The 18,723-nt window shown below is 38.5% G+C and overlaps 1 long non-coding RNA gene across 1 annotated transcript; it reads left to right on the forward strand.

The window, feature by feature from the left end:
• The first annotated feature begins 11,743 nt into the window (after nucleotides 1-11,743).
• LOC146523815 (uncharacterized) lies at nucleotides 11,744-13,085 on the forward strand. The gene is made up of 3 exons (XR_014869182.1): nucleotides 11,744-11,919; nucleotides 11,998-12,076; nucleotides 12,483-13,085. It is a non-coding gene; the product is annotated as an uncharacterized LOC146523815 (long non-coding RNA).
• Nucleotides 13,086-18,723: the final 5,638 nt, after the last annotated feature.

The raw sequence follows: 18,723 nt of genomic DNA on the forward strand, positions 1-18,723 counted from the left end.
TTAGTAGAGTTGCCAAATGCTCCTTAAAACATTACAGGTTTCGTAGCTGAGAAGGAATGCAGTTTGTCCCGTACTTTAGCTATAATGGAAAAAGACACAAAGCTGGATTTATTCTGTGTGTTTATACTGCACAGCTGCCTCTTCTTCTGTTATTCTCTCCCCCTCCCTCTCCTGTTCCTACTTCAATCATGAAACTGATCAATGATCAGCTGATAGGCTTTTCTCTCTTTTTTATTTATCACCCACTTTGCGCCAACAGCAGCACATTTAAGCTTGATGAGCTGTTGTTAGAATTTATTTAATATTAATTTCTAGTATCAGCTGATGTTTACTGGAGCCACAGCTGTAAAAGCTGCTGCTCATGATATCGGTTTGGTTATCTGGTGAGACGGAAACATGAAGATGAAACCAGGAGATGTCCTTACTGGATCATCAGAGCTGAACAGGTGATGGAGAAACAGGTTTACCTTTTAGGTGACATGAATGAGTTGAAGGGAAGCTATGAACTGTTTCTGAGAGACAAATAACACCAGGATCGCTTTCTATGTAGCTGACAGCTGGTAACTGTGCAGGGGCGGATCTAGCAAAGTTTTACCAGGGAGAAAGGTAGGGCATTAACAGGGAGAGGGGGGCACAAAGAAATACCTTTCTTTCTAATTCTCATTTAAAATATCTAGCTTTTATTAAATAATTATCTGAATCTTACAACCAAAGTTTTTATCTGATGTAAAATGTATAGACATGATACATATACCAACAAGACGGTGTACATCACTGTCACAACAGCGTCTGTTTTCATTCAAAGGCTTTATGGCTTTAATACCTGGTGGGTCTCTAGTCAAAATGCCCGGGCCGATTTTTTTTGTCCCAGTCCAGCCCTGTGCACGACACGCAGTGAATGAATTTGAGCAGGTGCATTAAAAAAATTAATGGCCGGGCCAGCGGTGCACATCGCAAATTAGCTCACATAGACACATTAGTTGTACCGCTTCTTAATGACGGTATCTTAGCTAACAAACCCAACTACCAGATTCAACTTGTAATTGGCAAATAATAACTTAGCCTACTGGTGAGAGGGACGTTGCTAGCTGGCAGCATCAACACCACGGAAATCCGTAGAATTCACATTGCGTTTTCAGGATTTTCAGGTGTATGGACCAATGTTTTCTTTTCTGATCAAACCAGAAAGCTTTAATGAGCAGCTGGGTTTGTCTCACATTAACTGGTTGGACACATTAACTGGTTGGACACAGAGGACATCGAAATGCAGCTGATTGAATTGAAAAGCTCGAGTCTGTGGGGGTCAAAGTTTGCAGAACTACAGATGCAGCTGGAATCCATAGTTGTGCGTGTTCATGAAGCTTGCATTTTCACCTGCTGGGCATCACTACCTGACAAGTTTAACTGTCTTCAGAACATTGCAGAGGCCTTATTGACAGTATTTGGCTCTACAAATCTGTGTGAGCAGATTTTCTCTCACATGAGTGAGACACTTGGAGACCTGTGTCTCTGAGTGGGAGACCAGAGATCACATTAACATGTGTATCCCTGTATTAACAAACATGCCATATTGACCCAGTTTATTTTTCGTAACATTGTTGTGAGGAGACCATAAATAGCATTTGCATTTCTGTTGTACAGTTCATTTGCTGTTATGGATAAAAAGTGTCTTTTTTTGTTTCAAAATAGCTGATAACTATTTGGTGATAGCTGCCAACATCTGCGAACAAATATAATTCTATCAAGTTGTTCTATATAGTGTGTAACAGTTAATATAGAGCGTTATTAAATTTATTGCTAATGCAGTCATATTGACTTCTGAGGAAATTTTAGATGGCACTCATCATCAGAAAGGTTGCCGACCCCTGCTGTAGAGGGGTGCTTACTGACAAACATCCTACTTTGCATGTGATCACTACATTCTAAGATGCCCTGTAGAGGCTGCAGTAGTCACACAAAATAACTTACTAATCAGCTGACTTACTGCAGGTTCCAGAGGAGGAACCTGCTCCTCTGGAATCAGCAGGTTACTGGCAGATTCAAATTCAGCGTCATACAATTATGTCCATATATATTTGGACACTGATGCAATTTTTTTTTTTTTTTTTTTTTTTTTTAAACCTGTTTACTGAAACATATTTCACTTATATCTCCAAAAGTTGATTCTGTTCATCTGGACATAGTGTTATGTGGGAGAAACATTAAGATTAACATAAGATTAAGGAACTGACCTCCCAGCCCATTGTTCCTTCAGTGGGCTGGATTCAGTTATAATGCAAATGCACTGTTTATAAGGGGAAACCTGCAGTCAGCTGAGACTGAAGAAGTCACTTGGTTAAGTGACAAAACGTTTCTCCCACAAAATACTACGTCCAGATGACCAGAATTAACTCTTGGAGATTTACTTACCTGAATGATTGAGCATGCATCAAGATATTTCACTTATAGTTATATAATGGGCATGGCCAAAGTGTGACTCCCAGCTTTCATTTGAGGGTATCCACATTCAAATTGGATAAAAGAAGACATCCAATTTGTCTTAATGAATAAAACATCATTAATGGTCCATTAGTCTACTTCCTCCCTGTAGAAATCCATTCTTGATCTGGTTGCATTGCTTTTGCTACCTGTTCTAATATCACTCTAAGGTCTTCACTACTTGCTTTGTATTATGTTTTCTGTGCAGATTTTTGAAGAGAGCTCATGTCATGTTAACAGTAGTGGTTTCTGCCTTGGATGCAGTTTGCACTTCACCATTTCATTCTTGTTCATTCACATGATAAAATAAAAGTAATGTCCATGTCTCCTCAAAAGTTGATGACAATTCGATGATTTTCTTTCTGAACTTTTCTACTGGATTGTAGCAAGTTCTCAATTTTTTTTTTTTTAATTTTTTTTTTTGCTTTGTTTTTTTATCCGCCCATTCTGCAGATAATTATATTTTTTATACACCAGGTTTCATGTCAGAGCCTGCCATCTGCCTTTGTCAAAGCAGAAAAATTGTGTGTGTGTGATTTTATAGTGGCGAAAGCCTTTCTTAAAACAGTTTTCATTATCTGCAAAATTGCCATCCATGATTTTTAAACCTACACTGCAGATGAGTGCTAAAGAACCTACACATTAGTGATTTCTGCTGTGGCTCTATTAATTTCATTGCTTTTGATATTTAGCTTTTATAATTCTTTATTTGTTCTGCTCAAAAGTAGCTCACTTAAAGGAAACAAACAACTAGATTTAAAGGCGTTTTTTTTTTTTTTATCAGCCTTATATTTCATTCATGTTTTATCACTGAATAACTAATAGGCAATAAAGTGACTGTTATAGCAGAATCTTGATTTAACCCATCCACAGTTCATAACACAAAACAAAATCATGGCATTTTGTAAGCAGTATATTCAAAGGTTTTGCTCAGTATTATTTTCTGACAACAAGGAAAAAAGTCTCATGTTTCCAGTTCTTTTGATATAAAAAGTGGATTAGGCTAGTTAGTATGAGCAGTGATAGCGTCACAGACACAGAAGATCACCACCTACAGAAACTCGCAAGAGACAGACCATCAGAGGAAAAAGACATCACAGTGTTAAATGCCCACTGCTGTAGGGTTTTGCTACCAACAACAGAGCTAAAACTCTACAAGATGTAACACTATACAGTAACCTTAAACCTATAATGATGCGGAGAATGCCAGGTTTAGTGAAATAAGAAAGATAAATCCTCATTAACTGTATTGCACCAGAATTTTTCACCATTGCATATCCCCATATTATCTTATCTATTTTTTCCAAGCTATAATTAGGTTTCCACTTTATCCCTGCTGTATCTGGATCAAAATAGCTATGCGTTATCCTTTCTAAATCCCCTTTCTTTCTCTCATTTGTTTTCCCATTTTACTGGCAATTTATTCCTTAACTCTTTTATTTCACTCACTTTGCCACTTTGTCAGTTCTTTTTTTCCTCCTCTGTATGAAGATAAAAAAGACCATGGAGTCCAGATGCAGTAATGATGTGAAGAGGAAAATCATATACGACTGCCAAGAAGATTGCACTTCTGACTGTATCATAAAAGCATATTTGACAGAGACATTGGTTTTGCCAAATTAACTTTTGACGATGAGAGCAATTTCATTGATGGACTCATAACTTTTGCCCTAAGAGAGTGACTTTCTCACGTTAGGATAAAAAAAAAAAGATCTGCACCGTCTATCAAAAAGATGATCATTAATATGCTTTAGTGGATTCTGCAGCCAAAAAAACTTATTTTAATGTCAGGGTGCAGATAGTCAATCAAACATTTCACTCTGGTATTCACTCTTCCCAGCACACCCTATACCATTTTATATTAATGATGCTATATGTAAGAGCAAAAAGAAGTGAGGAAGCTGGCAGTTTTAGCTGGTTTAAGTGCTGGTATTGCTACACTGTAAAAACGAAAGAGCCCCAAAAAATTCAAAAATCAAACTTGATTCAATGCACTCTTGATTGCATTGAATCAAGAATGTACAGATTTAAAATAAAGTTTTGGACATCTGAATTTTCTTGTTCATGAATTTCTTGTTGAGCATGCATCAAGACAAATACAGCATACAATTTCCTGGACCTGTCACATCTTAGGCACTAAACATGGCACAAGCATATAACAGGATGTTTAAAGGAATTTAATTATTTCTCACATCTGCAGCATTCAAGTCCCCTCAGCCTCTGTGGTAAAGATTAAGAAATATTTTGAAGTAACCGTTGCCAGTTCATGAGGGTGTTGACTTATACCCACTGTGAAACTGAAACTTCTGAAACATTGTGTCACACCCATGCCACAACTTCACCATCTGGTGAAATCGTTTGTCTTTTTTCACACAGGTAAAGTGAAAATACCTTAGAATAATGGAGTTTATTTATTGTTCATGATGCAGTCGTGCTCAGGCTCATGGTATAAAGACCATTTTCATGATGTTGGTTATACCTTCTCGCTAAAAAAATGTTGAGGTATCAGCAAAAATTGTCGCCGCACAATTAAGGTATTAACTTAACTGGTTTTGAAACACTGTTACACCCCTAGCGTCCAGCGTTTTAACTGTTCAAGTACATTTTTAGGGAAAACTGAAAATGTACTTGTTTCAAGTGAAACAGTTTTCTATAAATAAATAAAGCTGCTAATATATATTTAAGGGTAAAGAAGACATGCATACTAAAAGCTTGTGTGTGTGTGTATCTGTCACACAGTGGAAATTTGTGTGCTTTACAGTCCGTTTTATCCTGATCTTCGTGTTTATTTGTATGCGTAGTATTGATTTAATTTGCACGAGTTTACTCTGATATTTATATTGCATGTTTTTAGTGTTTTTGCATGATATTTTTTAATCCACTGTAGACTGGTTGGATAATAGACAATATCAGGCACCTGTTGAGGTGTGGGTGTGCCCTGAGGCAGCCTATCAGCTGTTCGAATGGACTTGTTAAAAGAAAAGGGCAGGCAGAGACTCAAAATGTGTTTTCCACTGTTGTTTCGCTGGGCGCAACTTTCATATATCATGAAAGTTGTCATATATCCATATATATCCATACTGATCAGAGAAAAAAAGGAGATCATTGTTCGAACTGAAATATGTGAAAAAACCAGAAGAGACTCTTGAGAGCACGAACCTCTGCTCAAGCAAAAAAAAAAAAAAATTACTAAAGGTAGCATAATACATGTTTACTTTCATTACACAAAAATTATACATAAGAGTGGGTGATGTTATTTGTAAATCAATAGGTATTGATTTGCAAATAACTGTGCATGAAAAACTTAAGCTTATTATATAATATATTTCTAACCAGGCAGCACATTGTCTTCATTTTTGGGGTCAACCGGAAAGAAAGGCAGATGGATGGAAACTATATTGTCATATTTAGAATCCCCATATATCAGTATCATTTCCTGAATGATGCCAATACAGAGAAAGGCACAGAAATTTTAAAAGTTAAGTATAAAAAACACTTTATGAAAGTTTATGAAAGTTTAACTTTTTATAACCTATACTCCTATATATATGTTGTCAAACCAAACAGAAACATATAGCTCTATATAGCATTATTATCACTTTGACCTTAAGATCAGTCTATTTGTTTTGAAGGACAGATCAGAGTTCAAATGTGACATGATGTTTTGAATCATTATATGGTACTAGCTATATGTGGACAATATACATCACACTTGTAAGAATCGTAGTTTCTGAGTTATAAGGCTTTTTGTCACTTGTCAACCAATTAGGCTGACCATGAAGACTTGGTGGATATAAGCCAAATTTCTACACCTATAGAATCCATTCAACACTTTTTGAGCTGTCATGTTTACAGACAAAGTGATGACATGCAATCAAAAACATACCCTCCTTGAGAGAGGTAACTATTGAGAGTCACCTTTGGCTTTCCCCAAAAGTTTTAGGGTTAATGATTTTGGCCTACAATAAAAGTCATGATTGGCTACCTACTGTATTCTGAGCCTTTGAGTGCATTAAAGTCTTACAACTATCAATGATTAATATCATTAATAGTTGTAATAAAACAGCTGCTAATTTTATTGGAGGAGAACTATAATTGGGGGAACTGTTATGTTTACTGAAAAATAGAGAAGGAAGAGATTTAAATAATGGCAGTTTTCAGTTGATTGCCAGGAAAAATTATTTCGTTTATTATTGATAAAGGAGGGAAATTAATGTCTAGATGTGTAGTTCACTGGTTATGATAAATACGTGCACACTGTTCCACATAGATGAAGAAGAACCATTCAATCCACAATGTACTTTTCTGTAGGGTTCTATTAAATGAACACATCATCACTATGGCATGTCAGTTTAATTGATCAAGGAGCAGTTAAATACATACAGTGCCAGGAAGCGTCCCAAAAAATAAAGTGATGACCTTATCGCCCCTATTAGCCCTGCCTTAAAATCAATATGTGAAGTTGAGGGAATTAGGGGATTACTGCCATTGTTATAGGGCCTGTGAGGAGCTGCAACCAGAGAAAAGTTGAGCTAAAGTTTCTACAAATTGCTTTGGGATTATTAAAAGGATCTGGTGGGGGCCCTTCTGAGAACAATATTTCTGAGAAGGGGAAACAAGAGAGGAAAGTGAGAGGGAAAAGAAGAGTGAGAATGAAAGAAAGACTGTGATAACATATCTTTGGATCTGCTGATAAGAGCACTCATGCCTTGCTCCCTTTATTCTGCTTAGACACTTAATTAAAGGACCTCAAAATAGAGGTGACCACACCTGGCCTGATTAGAAAGTAAGGTTATTAATCTAGGTTTCACATCAGTTAAAGAGCAGGGGAGTTGCGTAAAGTCTCCAGCATGCTAACTTCTGTCCTTGTTTTATAGTATTTTTAAATGACTGATTTAATACAGCACCACGCTGATTCTCTAATTATAAATTCAGAAAAACAAGGCTCGCCAGCATTTTAATGTATAAAATATCACAATGTTTAATGGCTGACACATCCATTAAATGGTGATTAGTATTCAAAAAGTGCAATCCCCCCCACCCCCACTGCAGACCCCCCCCCCCCCCCCCCCCCCACACACACACACACACACACAAGTAACCTGTGGTGTTACTTTCCCCCTGTTCAGTGCCATCCATCACAGAAAACACCGCTCCATCTCCTGCATTTGCAATCTTGCAACCGCAGCAATCCAAGAATGTTTTGCAAAAAGTGCTGAACAAGCAAGTTATACATCTAAATTAAAGTGTGATCACTGCCAGAAACATTGGGGTCAATTCTCTTGAGTTCAGCAGGCATGTGCAGGGTGATTAATGTGTCTCAGAAATAAAACTGTAAATGAAGCACCTGACTAACAGAAGCTGATAGCTGTTACTGCTGGGCGAAGGCTGCGATGTAAAATTTAAAATTTCACAAAAAAGGATTATGATTGGCTCAGATAAGACCTTTTTTTTTTTTTGTTTCACACATGATGACAACTAAGAAGGACGTGGTAGCACTTTCATGACATCATTTTGGGTAATAGATGTACCTCTTTAAGATCTAGGTGATTTTGTTATTACCTCTGCCAAAGATGTTATGTGTTTGGTAATGTTTCCAGGCGTGCGTGTGTGTCATTCTGTATGTAAACATGATTGCTTAAAATTTGGAATCAGACTTTGTGGGGTCATGATAACAACACATTAAAATTTGGCTTACATTCACCAAGGTCTTCAAGGTCAACTAAGTTAATTCCTGGTCAAAAATGTATGCATTTTCAATATAATGAATCAAAATATCATCTCACACTTGAACTCTTCAAGGTGAATACATTGATCTGAAGGTCAAAGTGATAATAATGCTGTATAAAGCCACTTAAAACTATGGGTTTTTTTTGCCAATGTCTGTATTTACAACATGTAAGGACACAGAGAATGATATATGCAGATTCTAAATATTATTATTATTAATAAAATATTACTATAATATTATAATCTATTATTTTATTCTGACTTTGTTTTGTGGATTACAGTCACAATCTGAATATGTGTACAATGTTCCCGAATAAGTATACATTTTTTTGAAAAACAAAATAAACTTGCGACCAAAAACTTTTTTTACTATTTATTATTTATTCACATAAATAATTATATCAAGTATGTTAACACGGGTTTCAACAAATAACAAAAGCCTGCACTTTGTTTTTTTTAAACGCACTTTAGGAAGTTTTTGTAATGGAGCAAAAAAACAAAATGAATACATAGAAAAGACAATGCTATTCCCTTAAAAGTAAATACTCCTCTGGAGGAGGTTCTGAATGCTTCTTGTTTATTTCTTTGCAACCCAGGTGTCACAAAGGACTCTCTGTCAGATGTATCATTATGAACAAGATGTAATATGGCAGCACCGCCTGTGTGTTGTGATATATGCCATTTTAGAGTCCTGTCCATGTTGATTAGAGAGGTGGAAATCAGGTGATTGTAAATACTGACCACTTATTAGCAGTCAAAAGAGTGCTTTAGGTGCTTGGCGGGGGGCATTTCATTTGTTTGCCTTTTGCTTTATTGTTGGGGAAAAGTATGTTTTATTAATATGCTTTTGTTTGTTGATCTGGGTGTCTCTCCGCTCTGAAGATATTAAAGTGCCACTGAACCTTGATTACTGTTGTGCAACTGAATGTTCTTGGGAGTAAGAAAGGCAGAGGAGTCACACAAAGCAATAAAATTAACTGATTTGGCAGTGATTCCCCCACTTGTCCCATGATCGAATGCACTCCAACATTAAGACAAGTGAGGGAGTCACACAGTAAGTCCTGTCTAGTTTCCCCAGACTGGGGACTTAAGATCTTTGTTTATCTCCTGTAAAAAGACAACACAGGTTCACTTAGGTTTAGGTTTTTAAAACTACTTCTTTCCAAAAGGGTTTGTGTTCAAACACTCCACAACAGCAACCAAGAACAATAAAAAATGATGAGATGAGAGTGATAGAATCATCTCACTAGTGCAACAGCAAAGAAAAAATATGCAGAAATTACAACATAACATCGGTAAAGTTGCTTTATTTTTATAAAATTGGTGTGAACAGCAATATTAATTTTAATTTAAATTTAAAGATAAAAGCTGGACTGCTTAACATAAAACATTGCATCACACATTTGATGGTAACTGATGGTATGAGTGGGAAGGATGGAGCAGCATATAGACAGATATTTTGTAAGGTCCTGAATGAGAATATAACATTTATCCCACCTCCATTTTTGTCAACAGTAAAAAAAAAAGAGATGGAAGTTTTCTGTGTATTATAACCTTTTATTACCTGCCACCTGCTTTCAAAGGTCATTCAAGCAGGTTCTCTGGAATTAGTGCCTCTAAACCAGGTGCCATTAATTTGAATTAAAAAGTACTTTATTTTTCTTCTAAATCCTGTAAAGGAAAAAAAAAAGCATATCATAGCTGCTCCATTCACAGAGTTGAAAATCCTCCACTTTTGGCATAAAAAACATAGAATACTGTCCTAAGGCTATAGTGTCTCACATTGTTCTGTCCTGATGTGACAACAGTGAGTAGGGAATAACAATATCTGCTTGGGGATGGAGACGTCCCGATGTCACTGTGGAAAGTTGCATGTCCTATTTTTCCTGTATTTTCAGCTTGAAAACAAACACACTGAAGCCTTCAGTAGAGTCTTCCTTTGCTCTTGAGCACTCACAGTCCTTGGTGGAGTGGGTGACTTTGACATTTTGCTCCATTTAGACATCTTTGCATCATATTCTGTCTGCAGATTTCTCAGCTGCCAATCCTACCTTCTGCCATATCCAAAAGATGTATTTACTGAATTTGGATCTTATGACTGAAGAGGCCACTGAAGTCCACTGAACTGCTGTTCATGAGCTGAGAGAACAGTTGGTTTGTGACATGGTGCAATATTCTGCTGCATTAGAAAATGGTTCACTTATGGCCATAAAGGGAAGAGATCCCCACATATTTGGGTTCCACTTGCTGGAGTGGCAGTATTTATTTAAGCATGAACCTGCTGAATAGCACCATTTATAAGATGCATATCTGCAATTATTTGCTCAACAATCTGTGACAAAAAACAGAGCAATACAGTCAATTGCCTTTCCAATGATTCCCTTGTCCCGTGATTAAATACACTCTTGGACTTCAACTGGTAGTCTTTGTTCTGCTATGTTGCCTTGGTGAGTTTGGCATAACAGCACATGAACCAGTTCTCTAACTGATGCAGGTTTGGGGTAAACTTCTACTTATAGTTGATGTTGAGTGGAGACGAGCTGCTGTTCAAAACAGTAGAGTGTGATTCTGTCAAGCCACAGGATGAGAAACAAACTGCTGATGACAAACTGTTAGATCACCAGCCGAAGCAGACTGGATTGTTGGCATAATGTTTGACTCCTTGGATCCATGCTAACACAAATGTTGACATAATCATATTTCATCTTTCTGTCTAATCAGATCAAACTGTTTCCTCAGACTTTAACTATCCTTTTATCTTCAGTAAAGCTGTAAATAGTATTTACCACTCTGGCAGCTCCAATCAGTCTGGTCATGTTCCTCTGACCATTCCAGGTGATGAATAGGGCTCCTGGGATTTCAGAGCTACTCAAATCAGCCAAGTGACTTAGATGTTTTTTTTTTTTTGGTTTTTTTTTGCAGATGTAGGTTTCCTCACCTACATCTGGAAAACTGTCTGTTCATACTTTCACATGATTGGCTGATTTAAACACATGTAGGGAGGTATGCAAGTGTTTCCATCAAAGTGCTCAATTAACATGAATTCCCCACAAATAACGCCATTGCACTTAAAGACTAAAGTTTGATCTTTTATAAAGTTGTTCAGCTTTAATAATAGCTTTAATAATTATTTCCTATCATGTCTCTGAACAGCAGTGTTGGGACTAACGCGTTATTAAGTAACGCGTTACAGTAACTACGTTATTATTGTGGTAACGAGCACGGTAACTAGTTATTATGCCAAAATCAGGAACGCGTTAGTCGTTACTGGGATTTAGATAGGGTCGTTACTAGGGATGGGTACCGGTATCCGGTGCCATGATGGCACCGGTTCTGACATAAACGGTAGTAACCAGACCGAAAAGCAGCGCACATTTCGGTGCTTTTTTTTCCTGAGATGTGATACACTTTAAATTCTAGCCAATCATTTTACGTTTCCGGGGATAGTAGGCGGGTCCAGGTACGTACGTTCTTTTAGAGCAGAGCTACAGGTTAAAAATGCCCAAGGCGAAGCAGTCAAAAGTCTTGCTGTACTTCACAGTGTAACCCAGATCATTGTTTGAGTGTGGGATTTCTGATTATTTGTAGTCACTGAACGCACCACTGTGCCGTGCGCATAGCCACTCTCTAGTCCAGCTACAGAGTATTTTCCTTCCGTTCGTCCGATGAGGCGCATGCTGCTCTCGTGCCCTCTACGAGCTAGAAATTCGGGTACAGTAGACCTTTGAGTTGCTGTGAATAGTTTTAAAAACCTTTATATGTGAAGCTAATGTTTTAATATGTTGTTAGAAAAAAGAGTCTTGTAGCGGTTACGAACGTGAAGCTGAGCTGAATCCAACAGCCATTCGCCATTACGTGAACCCCTCTGGTGAGTTAGTTTGCAGCGCATGTTCGTATGAAATATTTTGTGCCTTATTATGTTACAGCGAGGTATCAAATCTACCACTGTCATGTTTGTTAAGAAAGAGGCTAAATATTGTATAATGCGTGTTATTAGCTGACTTTTAGCAAGTTAGCCGTTAAGTGAGCCTGGCTAATGTCCTAAAATGGTGGCCAACACGAGGTCAGTTACAGTGTTATTATGTTATGCCTAAGAGAACAGCATTAATAAGCATTGTTAACAGCATTTATGTTCTGTTATATTTTTATTTTGACAAACCTGTATTATTATAATGGTAAGACTGTTAAATAAGCCATTAGTGACATGGACACTGAGTCAGTGGTACTGATACTTATGAACATTTTAGTTAATTCTTCTGCACACTTGTGTGTAGGCTGGTTTGTGTGCCCTGGATCCGACTGGATGAACTGCCTTGTGGAAGTCTTCATCTGATGACTCCGCTGAACCGTAGATGGTCGTTGCTGCGGGTGGATGTTTCTGCTTGCTGGATACTATTATTGGATGCTACACCGTTCCAACAGAGCGGTAGGAACAATTCAAAGGGCCCCAACGATGCACTTTACTTTTCCCTGAGCTCAGGTGATTTTCTTTTGGCCAAAGGACCTTGAAGGATACATATTTGAGTTTATTTATTTTTTTTATTTTTTTTTGGAACACTGAGTGGAAAGACACTACAAAAAAGGTTTATTATTCAAAATTGTGTCTAATAAATGTGTTTATGTTAAGTGAGTGTGGTGTCCATTGTGTGCTGGAAGCCTTATTGTTCCTGTGGTGGAGCAGCTACTACCAATCTCCTTTACGAAACTAGTCTCTGATGGGATACAGGTATTTGGGAGACATTTGATTTCTTGTAACCTATTTCTAGAGAAACTGTGGTTCTGGGTTAGACATCGGGTTGAAATTGATGACACCGACACCTAGTGAACTGCCCAAGGTCAACAGTCCTGATTTCCATGCATTAAGGGTTTGGCGTAAGTACAGATTGCGTTACAACAGCAAAAGATGCAAACTCAGCAGCCTGCAACAAGTGCTTTAAGGTGATACTGTGGAAAGGAGGTAACACCTGAAATCTGATGAAACACCTGGCGACGCATAGCGTTTTTTTTAAAAGCCGAAAAATGCGCCGTATTTGATAGCTTGCTGCGAAACCTCACACCGAGCGCATCTACTGCAGGTGTGGTGCCTGTTATCGGACGAAGAGTTAGCAACATCCCCCAAAAAGCTGAAGAGGAGAGTCCTGGCCCCTAGCCCTGCCAGTGTAGCAGAAATGATGAGGATGATGATGCAGCAGCAGCCGTTCTTCTCTGCGTGAGTAGCTTAATGTTGTTCGTGTATAATTGACGTTGAGTAGGCTAACCACGTTATTACATTAATGCATGTAAGGTGAACTAGCAAACACCATCATAGCTACATGCAGCTGTCTTCTTGTTTGATGGCAGATACTCCCTTCACCCTGGACAAAAAGGCTAAAATGACCAAAGAAAAAGTGGGAAACAGTTAAACATGAGAGGTTTTTGGACAAAGTTTGTGTTTTTTCCATTGTTTAAGCACTGCTTCCAGCCAAGAGTGATACCATATATGCCCTATAGCTGCAGAAAAGGCTAACATTGTTATCTTTTTACAAAAAAACAGCTGAACATGAGAGGTTTTTGGACCAATTTTGTGTTCTCCATTCTTTAAGCACCGGTTCGAGCACCGTTTAAGCACCGGCACCGTTTCAAAAGTACCGGTTTGGCACCGGTATCAGATAAAACCTAAACGATACCCATCCCTAGTCGTTACTCGTTACTTCGTGTGGTGGCTATCGCGGAGCTTCCACAGATTCTGTAACATTAGCAAGTGGTGGAGGCAGCAGGTGGATGAGAGAAAGGGGAGGCAGAAGGAAAAGAGACCCGAGGCGGCCGCCGGTCCAAGTGTGATCTGAACTTCAGGTAAGAAGTTATGACCTGCAGTCTATCTGGGTCAGATATAAACCAAGTTTAGGTGGAGTTTATTTTCGTTGTGCTGACTTTTTCCGTACTGCGTACTAGCTAGCATGACGGAGTTTCTATACAGCTGGGTGGGTGCTGATGTTGAAATTTATTTTGTTCATAAGTTATTAGAGTTGCCAACCGTCCCGTCTGGTATTCAGAGAAAATATTACGCGTTTCTTATTGAGGTGAAAAGGAACAGTTTGTCTTTTCTTTCGATCGTGGCTCAAGAGTTTGGAGTTCGCCTTGTAATCGGAAGGTTGCCGGTTCGAGCCCCGGCTCAGACAGTCTCGGTCGTTGTGTCCTTGGGCAAGACACTTCACCTACTGGTGTTGGCCAGAAGGGCCGATGGCGCGATATGGCAACTTCGCTTCTGTCAGTCTGCCCCAGGGCAGCTGTGGCTACAACTGTAGCTGCCTCCACCAGTGTGTGAATGGGTGTGTGAATGGGTGGATGACTGGGTGTGTAAAGCGCTTTGGGGTCCCTAGGGGGGACTAGTAAAAGCACTATACAAATACAGGCCATTTACTTTCTTATTCTCATTTAAAATGTCTAGCTTTTAAAAGATAATTATCTGAATCTTACAACAAACGATTGATAGATTGATACATATATACCATCAAAACAGTGAACATCACTGTCACAACAGTGTTTGTTTTCATTCAAAGGCTTTATGATTTTTCCTATAATGGTGGGCCGGTCTCTAGTCAAAATGCCCGGGCCAATTTTCTGTCCCAGTCCAGCCCTGTATGCAGCTCATCTGCAGTCTGGTGTTGCCTACATCTTCCTATTCAGAAGGCAGAATTTCAGAGTTCTGAGTACAATCAAAGCACCACGACTGCAGTTTTTGTGTTGGATGTAAAAGGCGCACATGACGCTGTGACGTAGGCTAGAATCATGGCAGCGGTCAATGACGGTCCAGGCGTGGGATTTCTCTCGTGGAAATATGCACATTATCTTTTCCTTTCTATTGGTAGGTGGCACAGTGCACTTGTGGCAAGTAAGCAAGCTAGAAGACTGGCAAAGTTATGGAAGCAACACATTAACAAGAGAATTCTGAGTAAAACCAAAGTTACTTTCCCTAGTAACTAGTTACTTTGAAAGTAACGAGTAACTTGAAGTAACTGAGTTACTTTTGATAGAAGTAACTAGTAATGTAACTAAGTTACTAATTTAAAGTAACTTACCCAACACTGCTGAACAGTAGACTTTAGTCAGCATACAGACAAAACCCAAACTTCATCCACTGCTAAGCTACACTTTATTTTCCTCAAAGCAGACTTTTGATTATTACATAACAGAGGCTATTGCCAGTGCTTTTCATATATGTGTGTTTGCAGCTGTGCACAATGAAAATAAAGTACCTTACTGTACCTTTAGAGGTACAGAGTCTCACAGGTAAAAGATACCAGACCCATTTCTGTAATATATCCATATATCTATATTATTGCTAATATATATTTTGTAATATTTCTATATCATGGCTAAAGCACTTCTGGATGGATGCAAACTGCATTTCGTTGCCTTGTACTTGTGACATGTGCAATGACAATAAAGTTGAATTCTATTCTATTCTATACCAGGAGGACACAGATCCAGCCTCAGCGGGGTGACAAGTACAATGTAGTCCTCTTGCCAGTCCCAAGACTAGATGAATGGGAGGTTTGCGTCAGGAAGGGCATCTGATATAAAATCTGTGCCAGATTAATATCCTGTGGTGACCCTTGGGAGAAAAGACTGCAGCTGAAAGTACCCATCTCATAAACTCCTCACATCCACCAGATCACCACTGATCCCGCTAAGGTTAAGGGTAGGTTAGCTTTTGTTTCAGCCACATACTAAAGTCTTATGAATTACTGTACACACAAATAACTCAAGGTACCATAATTAGCCTTAGGGGGGACATTCATGAACATTACACTTATAGGGACAAAAATCGACTTTTATTGTATCCCTACATTAAGTACACTAAGTGTATATGCATGTCAAAAGAAAGTGGGAAAACACAGAGCTTTTAAACTCTTTGACTCTAAACTGCTTTGACTTCCTTAAGGCAGGGATTGTCAGTTTATATAGGACTGTGAGTATATAGATATTCTGGCAGGCGTGGGTGGATTAAGACAGCAAAGCAGAAGATTTGATGAGAGGAGAAAGTTGAAGTGAGTACATTAGAAATGCCGAGTGATGAACAAAACACATTTGCCTTCCTCCAGTACCCCTGCTGCTCATTTCTGTTAAAACTGTACAATTGTACTTCCTTCTTTTGGACCACTTTTCTTTTTCCCTTTTCATCAGTTTTTCTGTTGCTTGCTACAGTTCCGCTTACTATCCTCTACCATTACTCTAAGGCATTAGCTTTAAAGGATGGATGGATGGGTGGATGGATGGGAGGGAAGATTCTTTCTGTTCATGCTGAGGCCACTGTTAGACTCTTGCTTTCACTGCAGTGCTGTTTCGCAGCAGGAAAGGAATGTAATGTTCTTTGATCTCCTTTTTCCATTTCTCACCCTCTCTTATTGATACTCTCTAAGTATAGATTGACTATGTAAAAAAATAATCCTAGGGTTTGCCCTTCAACCTCAGTCTATCTGCTTTATAAACTTTCTTCCCATGCAATCTCTTCATCCATCACAATCTCCCTCTAATATGATTCCCCCTCTTTTCTTTATCTCTTCTTACAACTGCAGCACATCACCACAGACTGGGATGCACACTTTAAAAGACCCAAGGAAGAATTTCCAGTATTGACCGAACACCATCATTTTCCCTCTCTTCCTCTACAACCATCCACCCCTTAATAGTCCTAACCTTTGGCCTTGTAAAGGTCAGCATCCATATTGCAGGCGCTGCTGATCAGGGGGTTCCTGGTGCTGCAGCATCAGTGGTGTGTGTTTGTGTAAATTTTGAAATGATTTCCAGGATATACTTGTGATGACTTGTGCAGATGATTTATTCCAAGCTCAGTGGCTAACATTAAATTGATCATACAAAGGGGTAGGCTGCTTTAAAATGGCATACCACATAATTTGCACTAAAGCAAGATGAACTATAAATGTGTTGTATAGCATGTACGTTGTCATTAACAAATTTGTCGATTTCTCCCCACCACCACATTTAGTTGATAAGAATAGTTTTTGAAATTATACTATTAATATAAACAACTTATTATACATGCAGTACATGTATGCCCTGGATGGATGGATGTAGTGTTTAAATAAACACTAACCCTATTTTCTCACTCTAAAACATGGCATGCTGTTGTTCATGTATACCACCTTCACCTCCCAAATGCGTGCATTAAACATTTTAGCTAATCAAATGATATTCTTTTCTTTTCTTTTTTTTTCAAAGTCAGAGTGCAACTGTAATAGTTCATGTATAGTGTCAAAGAAGGTCTAGCAATGCTGGGTTTTGTTAATGCCCTGGAACAGCATCCTTCACTCTTCTTTTCATTCATGCGCTACACTGAGGCCAGGCTGGAAGCTGATCCTGTGGAGAACATCTGCCATATGTAGTTCAGTTCACCTGGCAGAATTTAGGCCTCAAGAGGAGACTAAAGTACTAAGCTACTGACAAGACTGTCTGCTTTATGTTTATGGTGGAGATATTACATTTGGTTTAAACTGAAGAAATGAGCATTTGTATGATAGCAACTAATTATAATGGCATTTTGTCAATGTATTCTCGTTATATATATATACTTTTCTTTTTACATCCCCAGACAAAAATGGAAATATGTCTTTGGAAGACATCCTTCAGTTTGCAACCGCACTGAGGGGAAGATCTTTAAAAGATAGACAGCTGGTGATTCTAACAAAGTCCAGCAATCTTTTTGAGTGATACCTAATTTTCGCCTGCAGTGGACCAGTTGACTGGTTGAGAGATCTCACTCTGTCTTCCCAAGTTTGTTAAATGAACCTCAAGATTGTCATCCCCACATCAACTGTGCTGGGCTGTCAGTGTGTCATTAAACTGGTGCAAGACTTACTCAGACACTTGGAATCCACACTCTGTTCCACCATACTGTAGTCATATCTATGGCCTTCTGAGAAATATCGCTAGCTTTGTGTTAGTCTGCTGTCTGTCCAGATGGTTGCAAAGAGCCAAAGTAGTGTCCTCCCAAGACACACACTAAAATCACCTGACTGCAGTGTGCAGAAAGAAAAAGGCATATTTGTTTATCTGTTTTTCCATTTTATACACCCGTTTTGCATATAACTCAAGTGTTCAGCTATGACTGAATGACTGAATTCTTCAGTGATACATGTACATGTCACTGGTAAATCTGAAAGTTGTATGAAATTTGTGGTTGGGCCACTGGATATAATCCATGAGTTTGAGTGGTCAGCCATCCATATGAAAGGTGGTTATGATAGGTAAATCTGGTTGAACTGTTAAAAGAAGTCCTTCATTTCTCTCACTGTTGGACTGTTTCCATCATTTGGATTCAGAGATGAAAAGAACATGGTGTTGATAGGTAGAATCATTAAATGTGAAGGTGCAAGTTCAGAACCTATTATCACTATGAAACTTCAGGGCTTTAAAGACCTTTGCAAGCTCCTCTGCCGCTCATGCATTGGCCTCAGGCATAAACAATATCTTTGCTCTTGAGATCTGTTGCTGTATCTTTCAGTAAAAGCAGAT

This window comes from Neolamprologus multifasciatus, chromosome 2, assembly GCF_963576455.1.
Source record: "Neolamprologus multifasciatus chromosome 2, fNeoMul1.2, whole genome shotgun sequence".
In the NCBI taxonomy this organism is placed as follows: Eukaryota; Metazoa; Chordata; class Actinopteri; order Cichliformes; family Cichlidae; genus Neolamprologus; species Neolamprologus multifasciatus.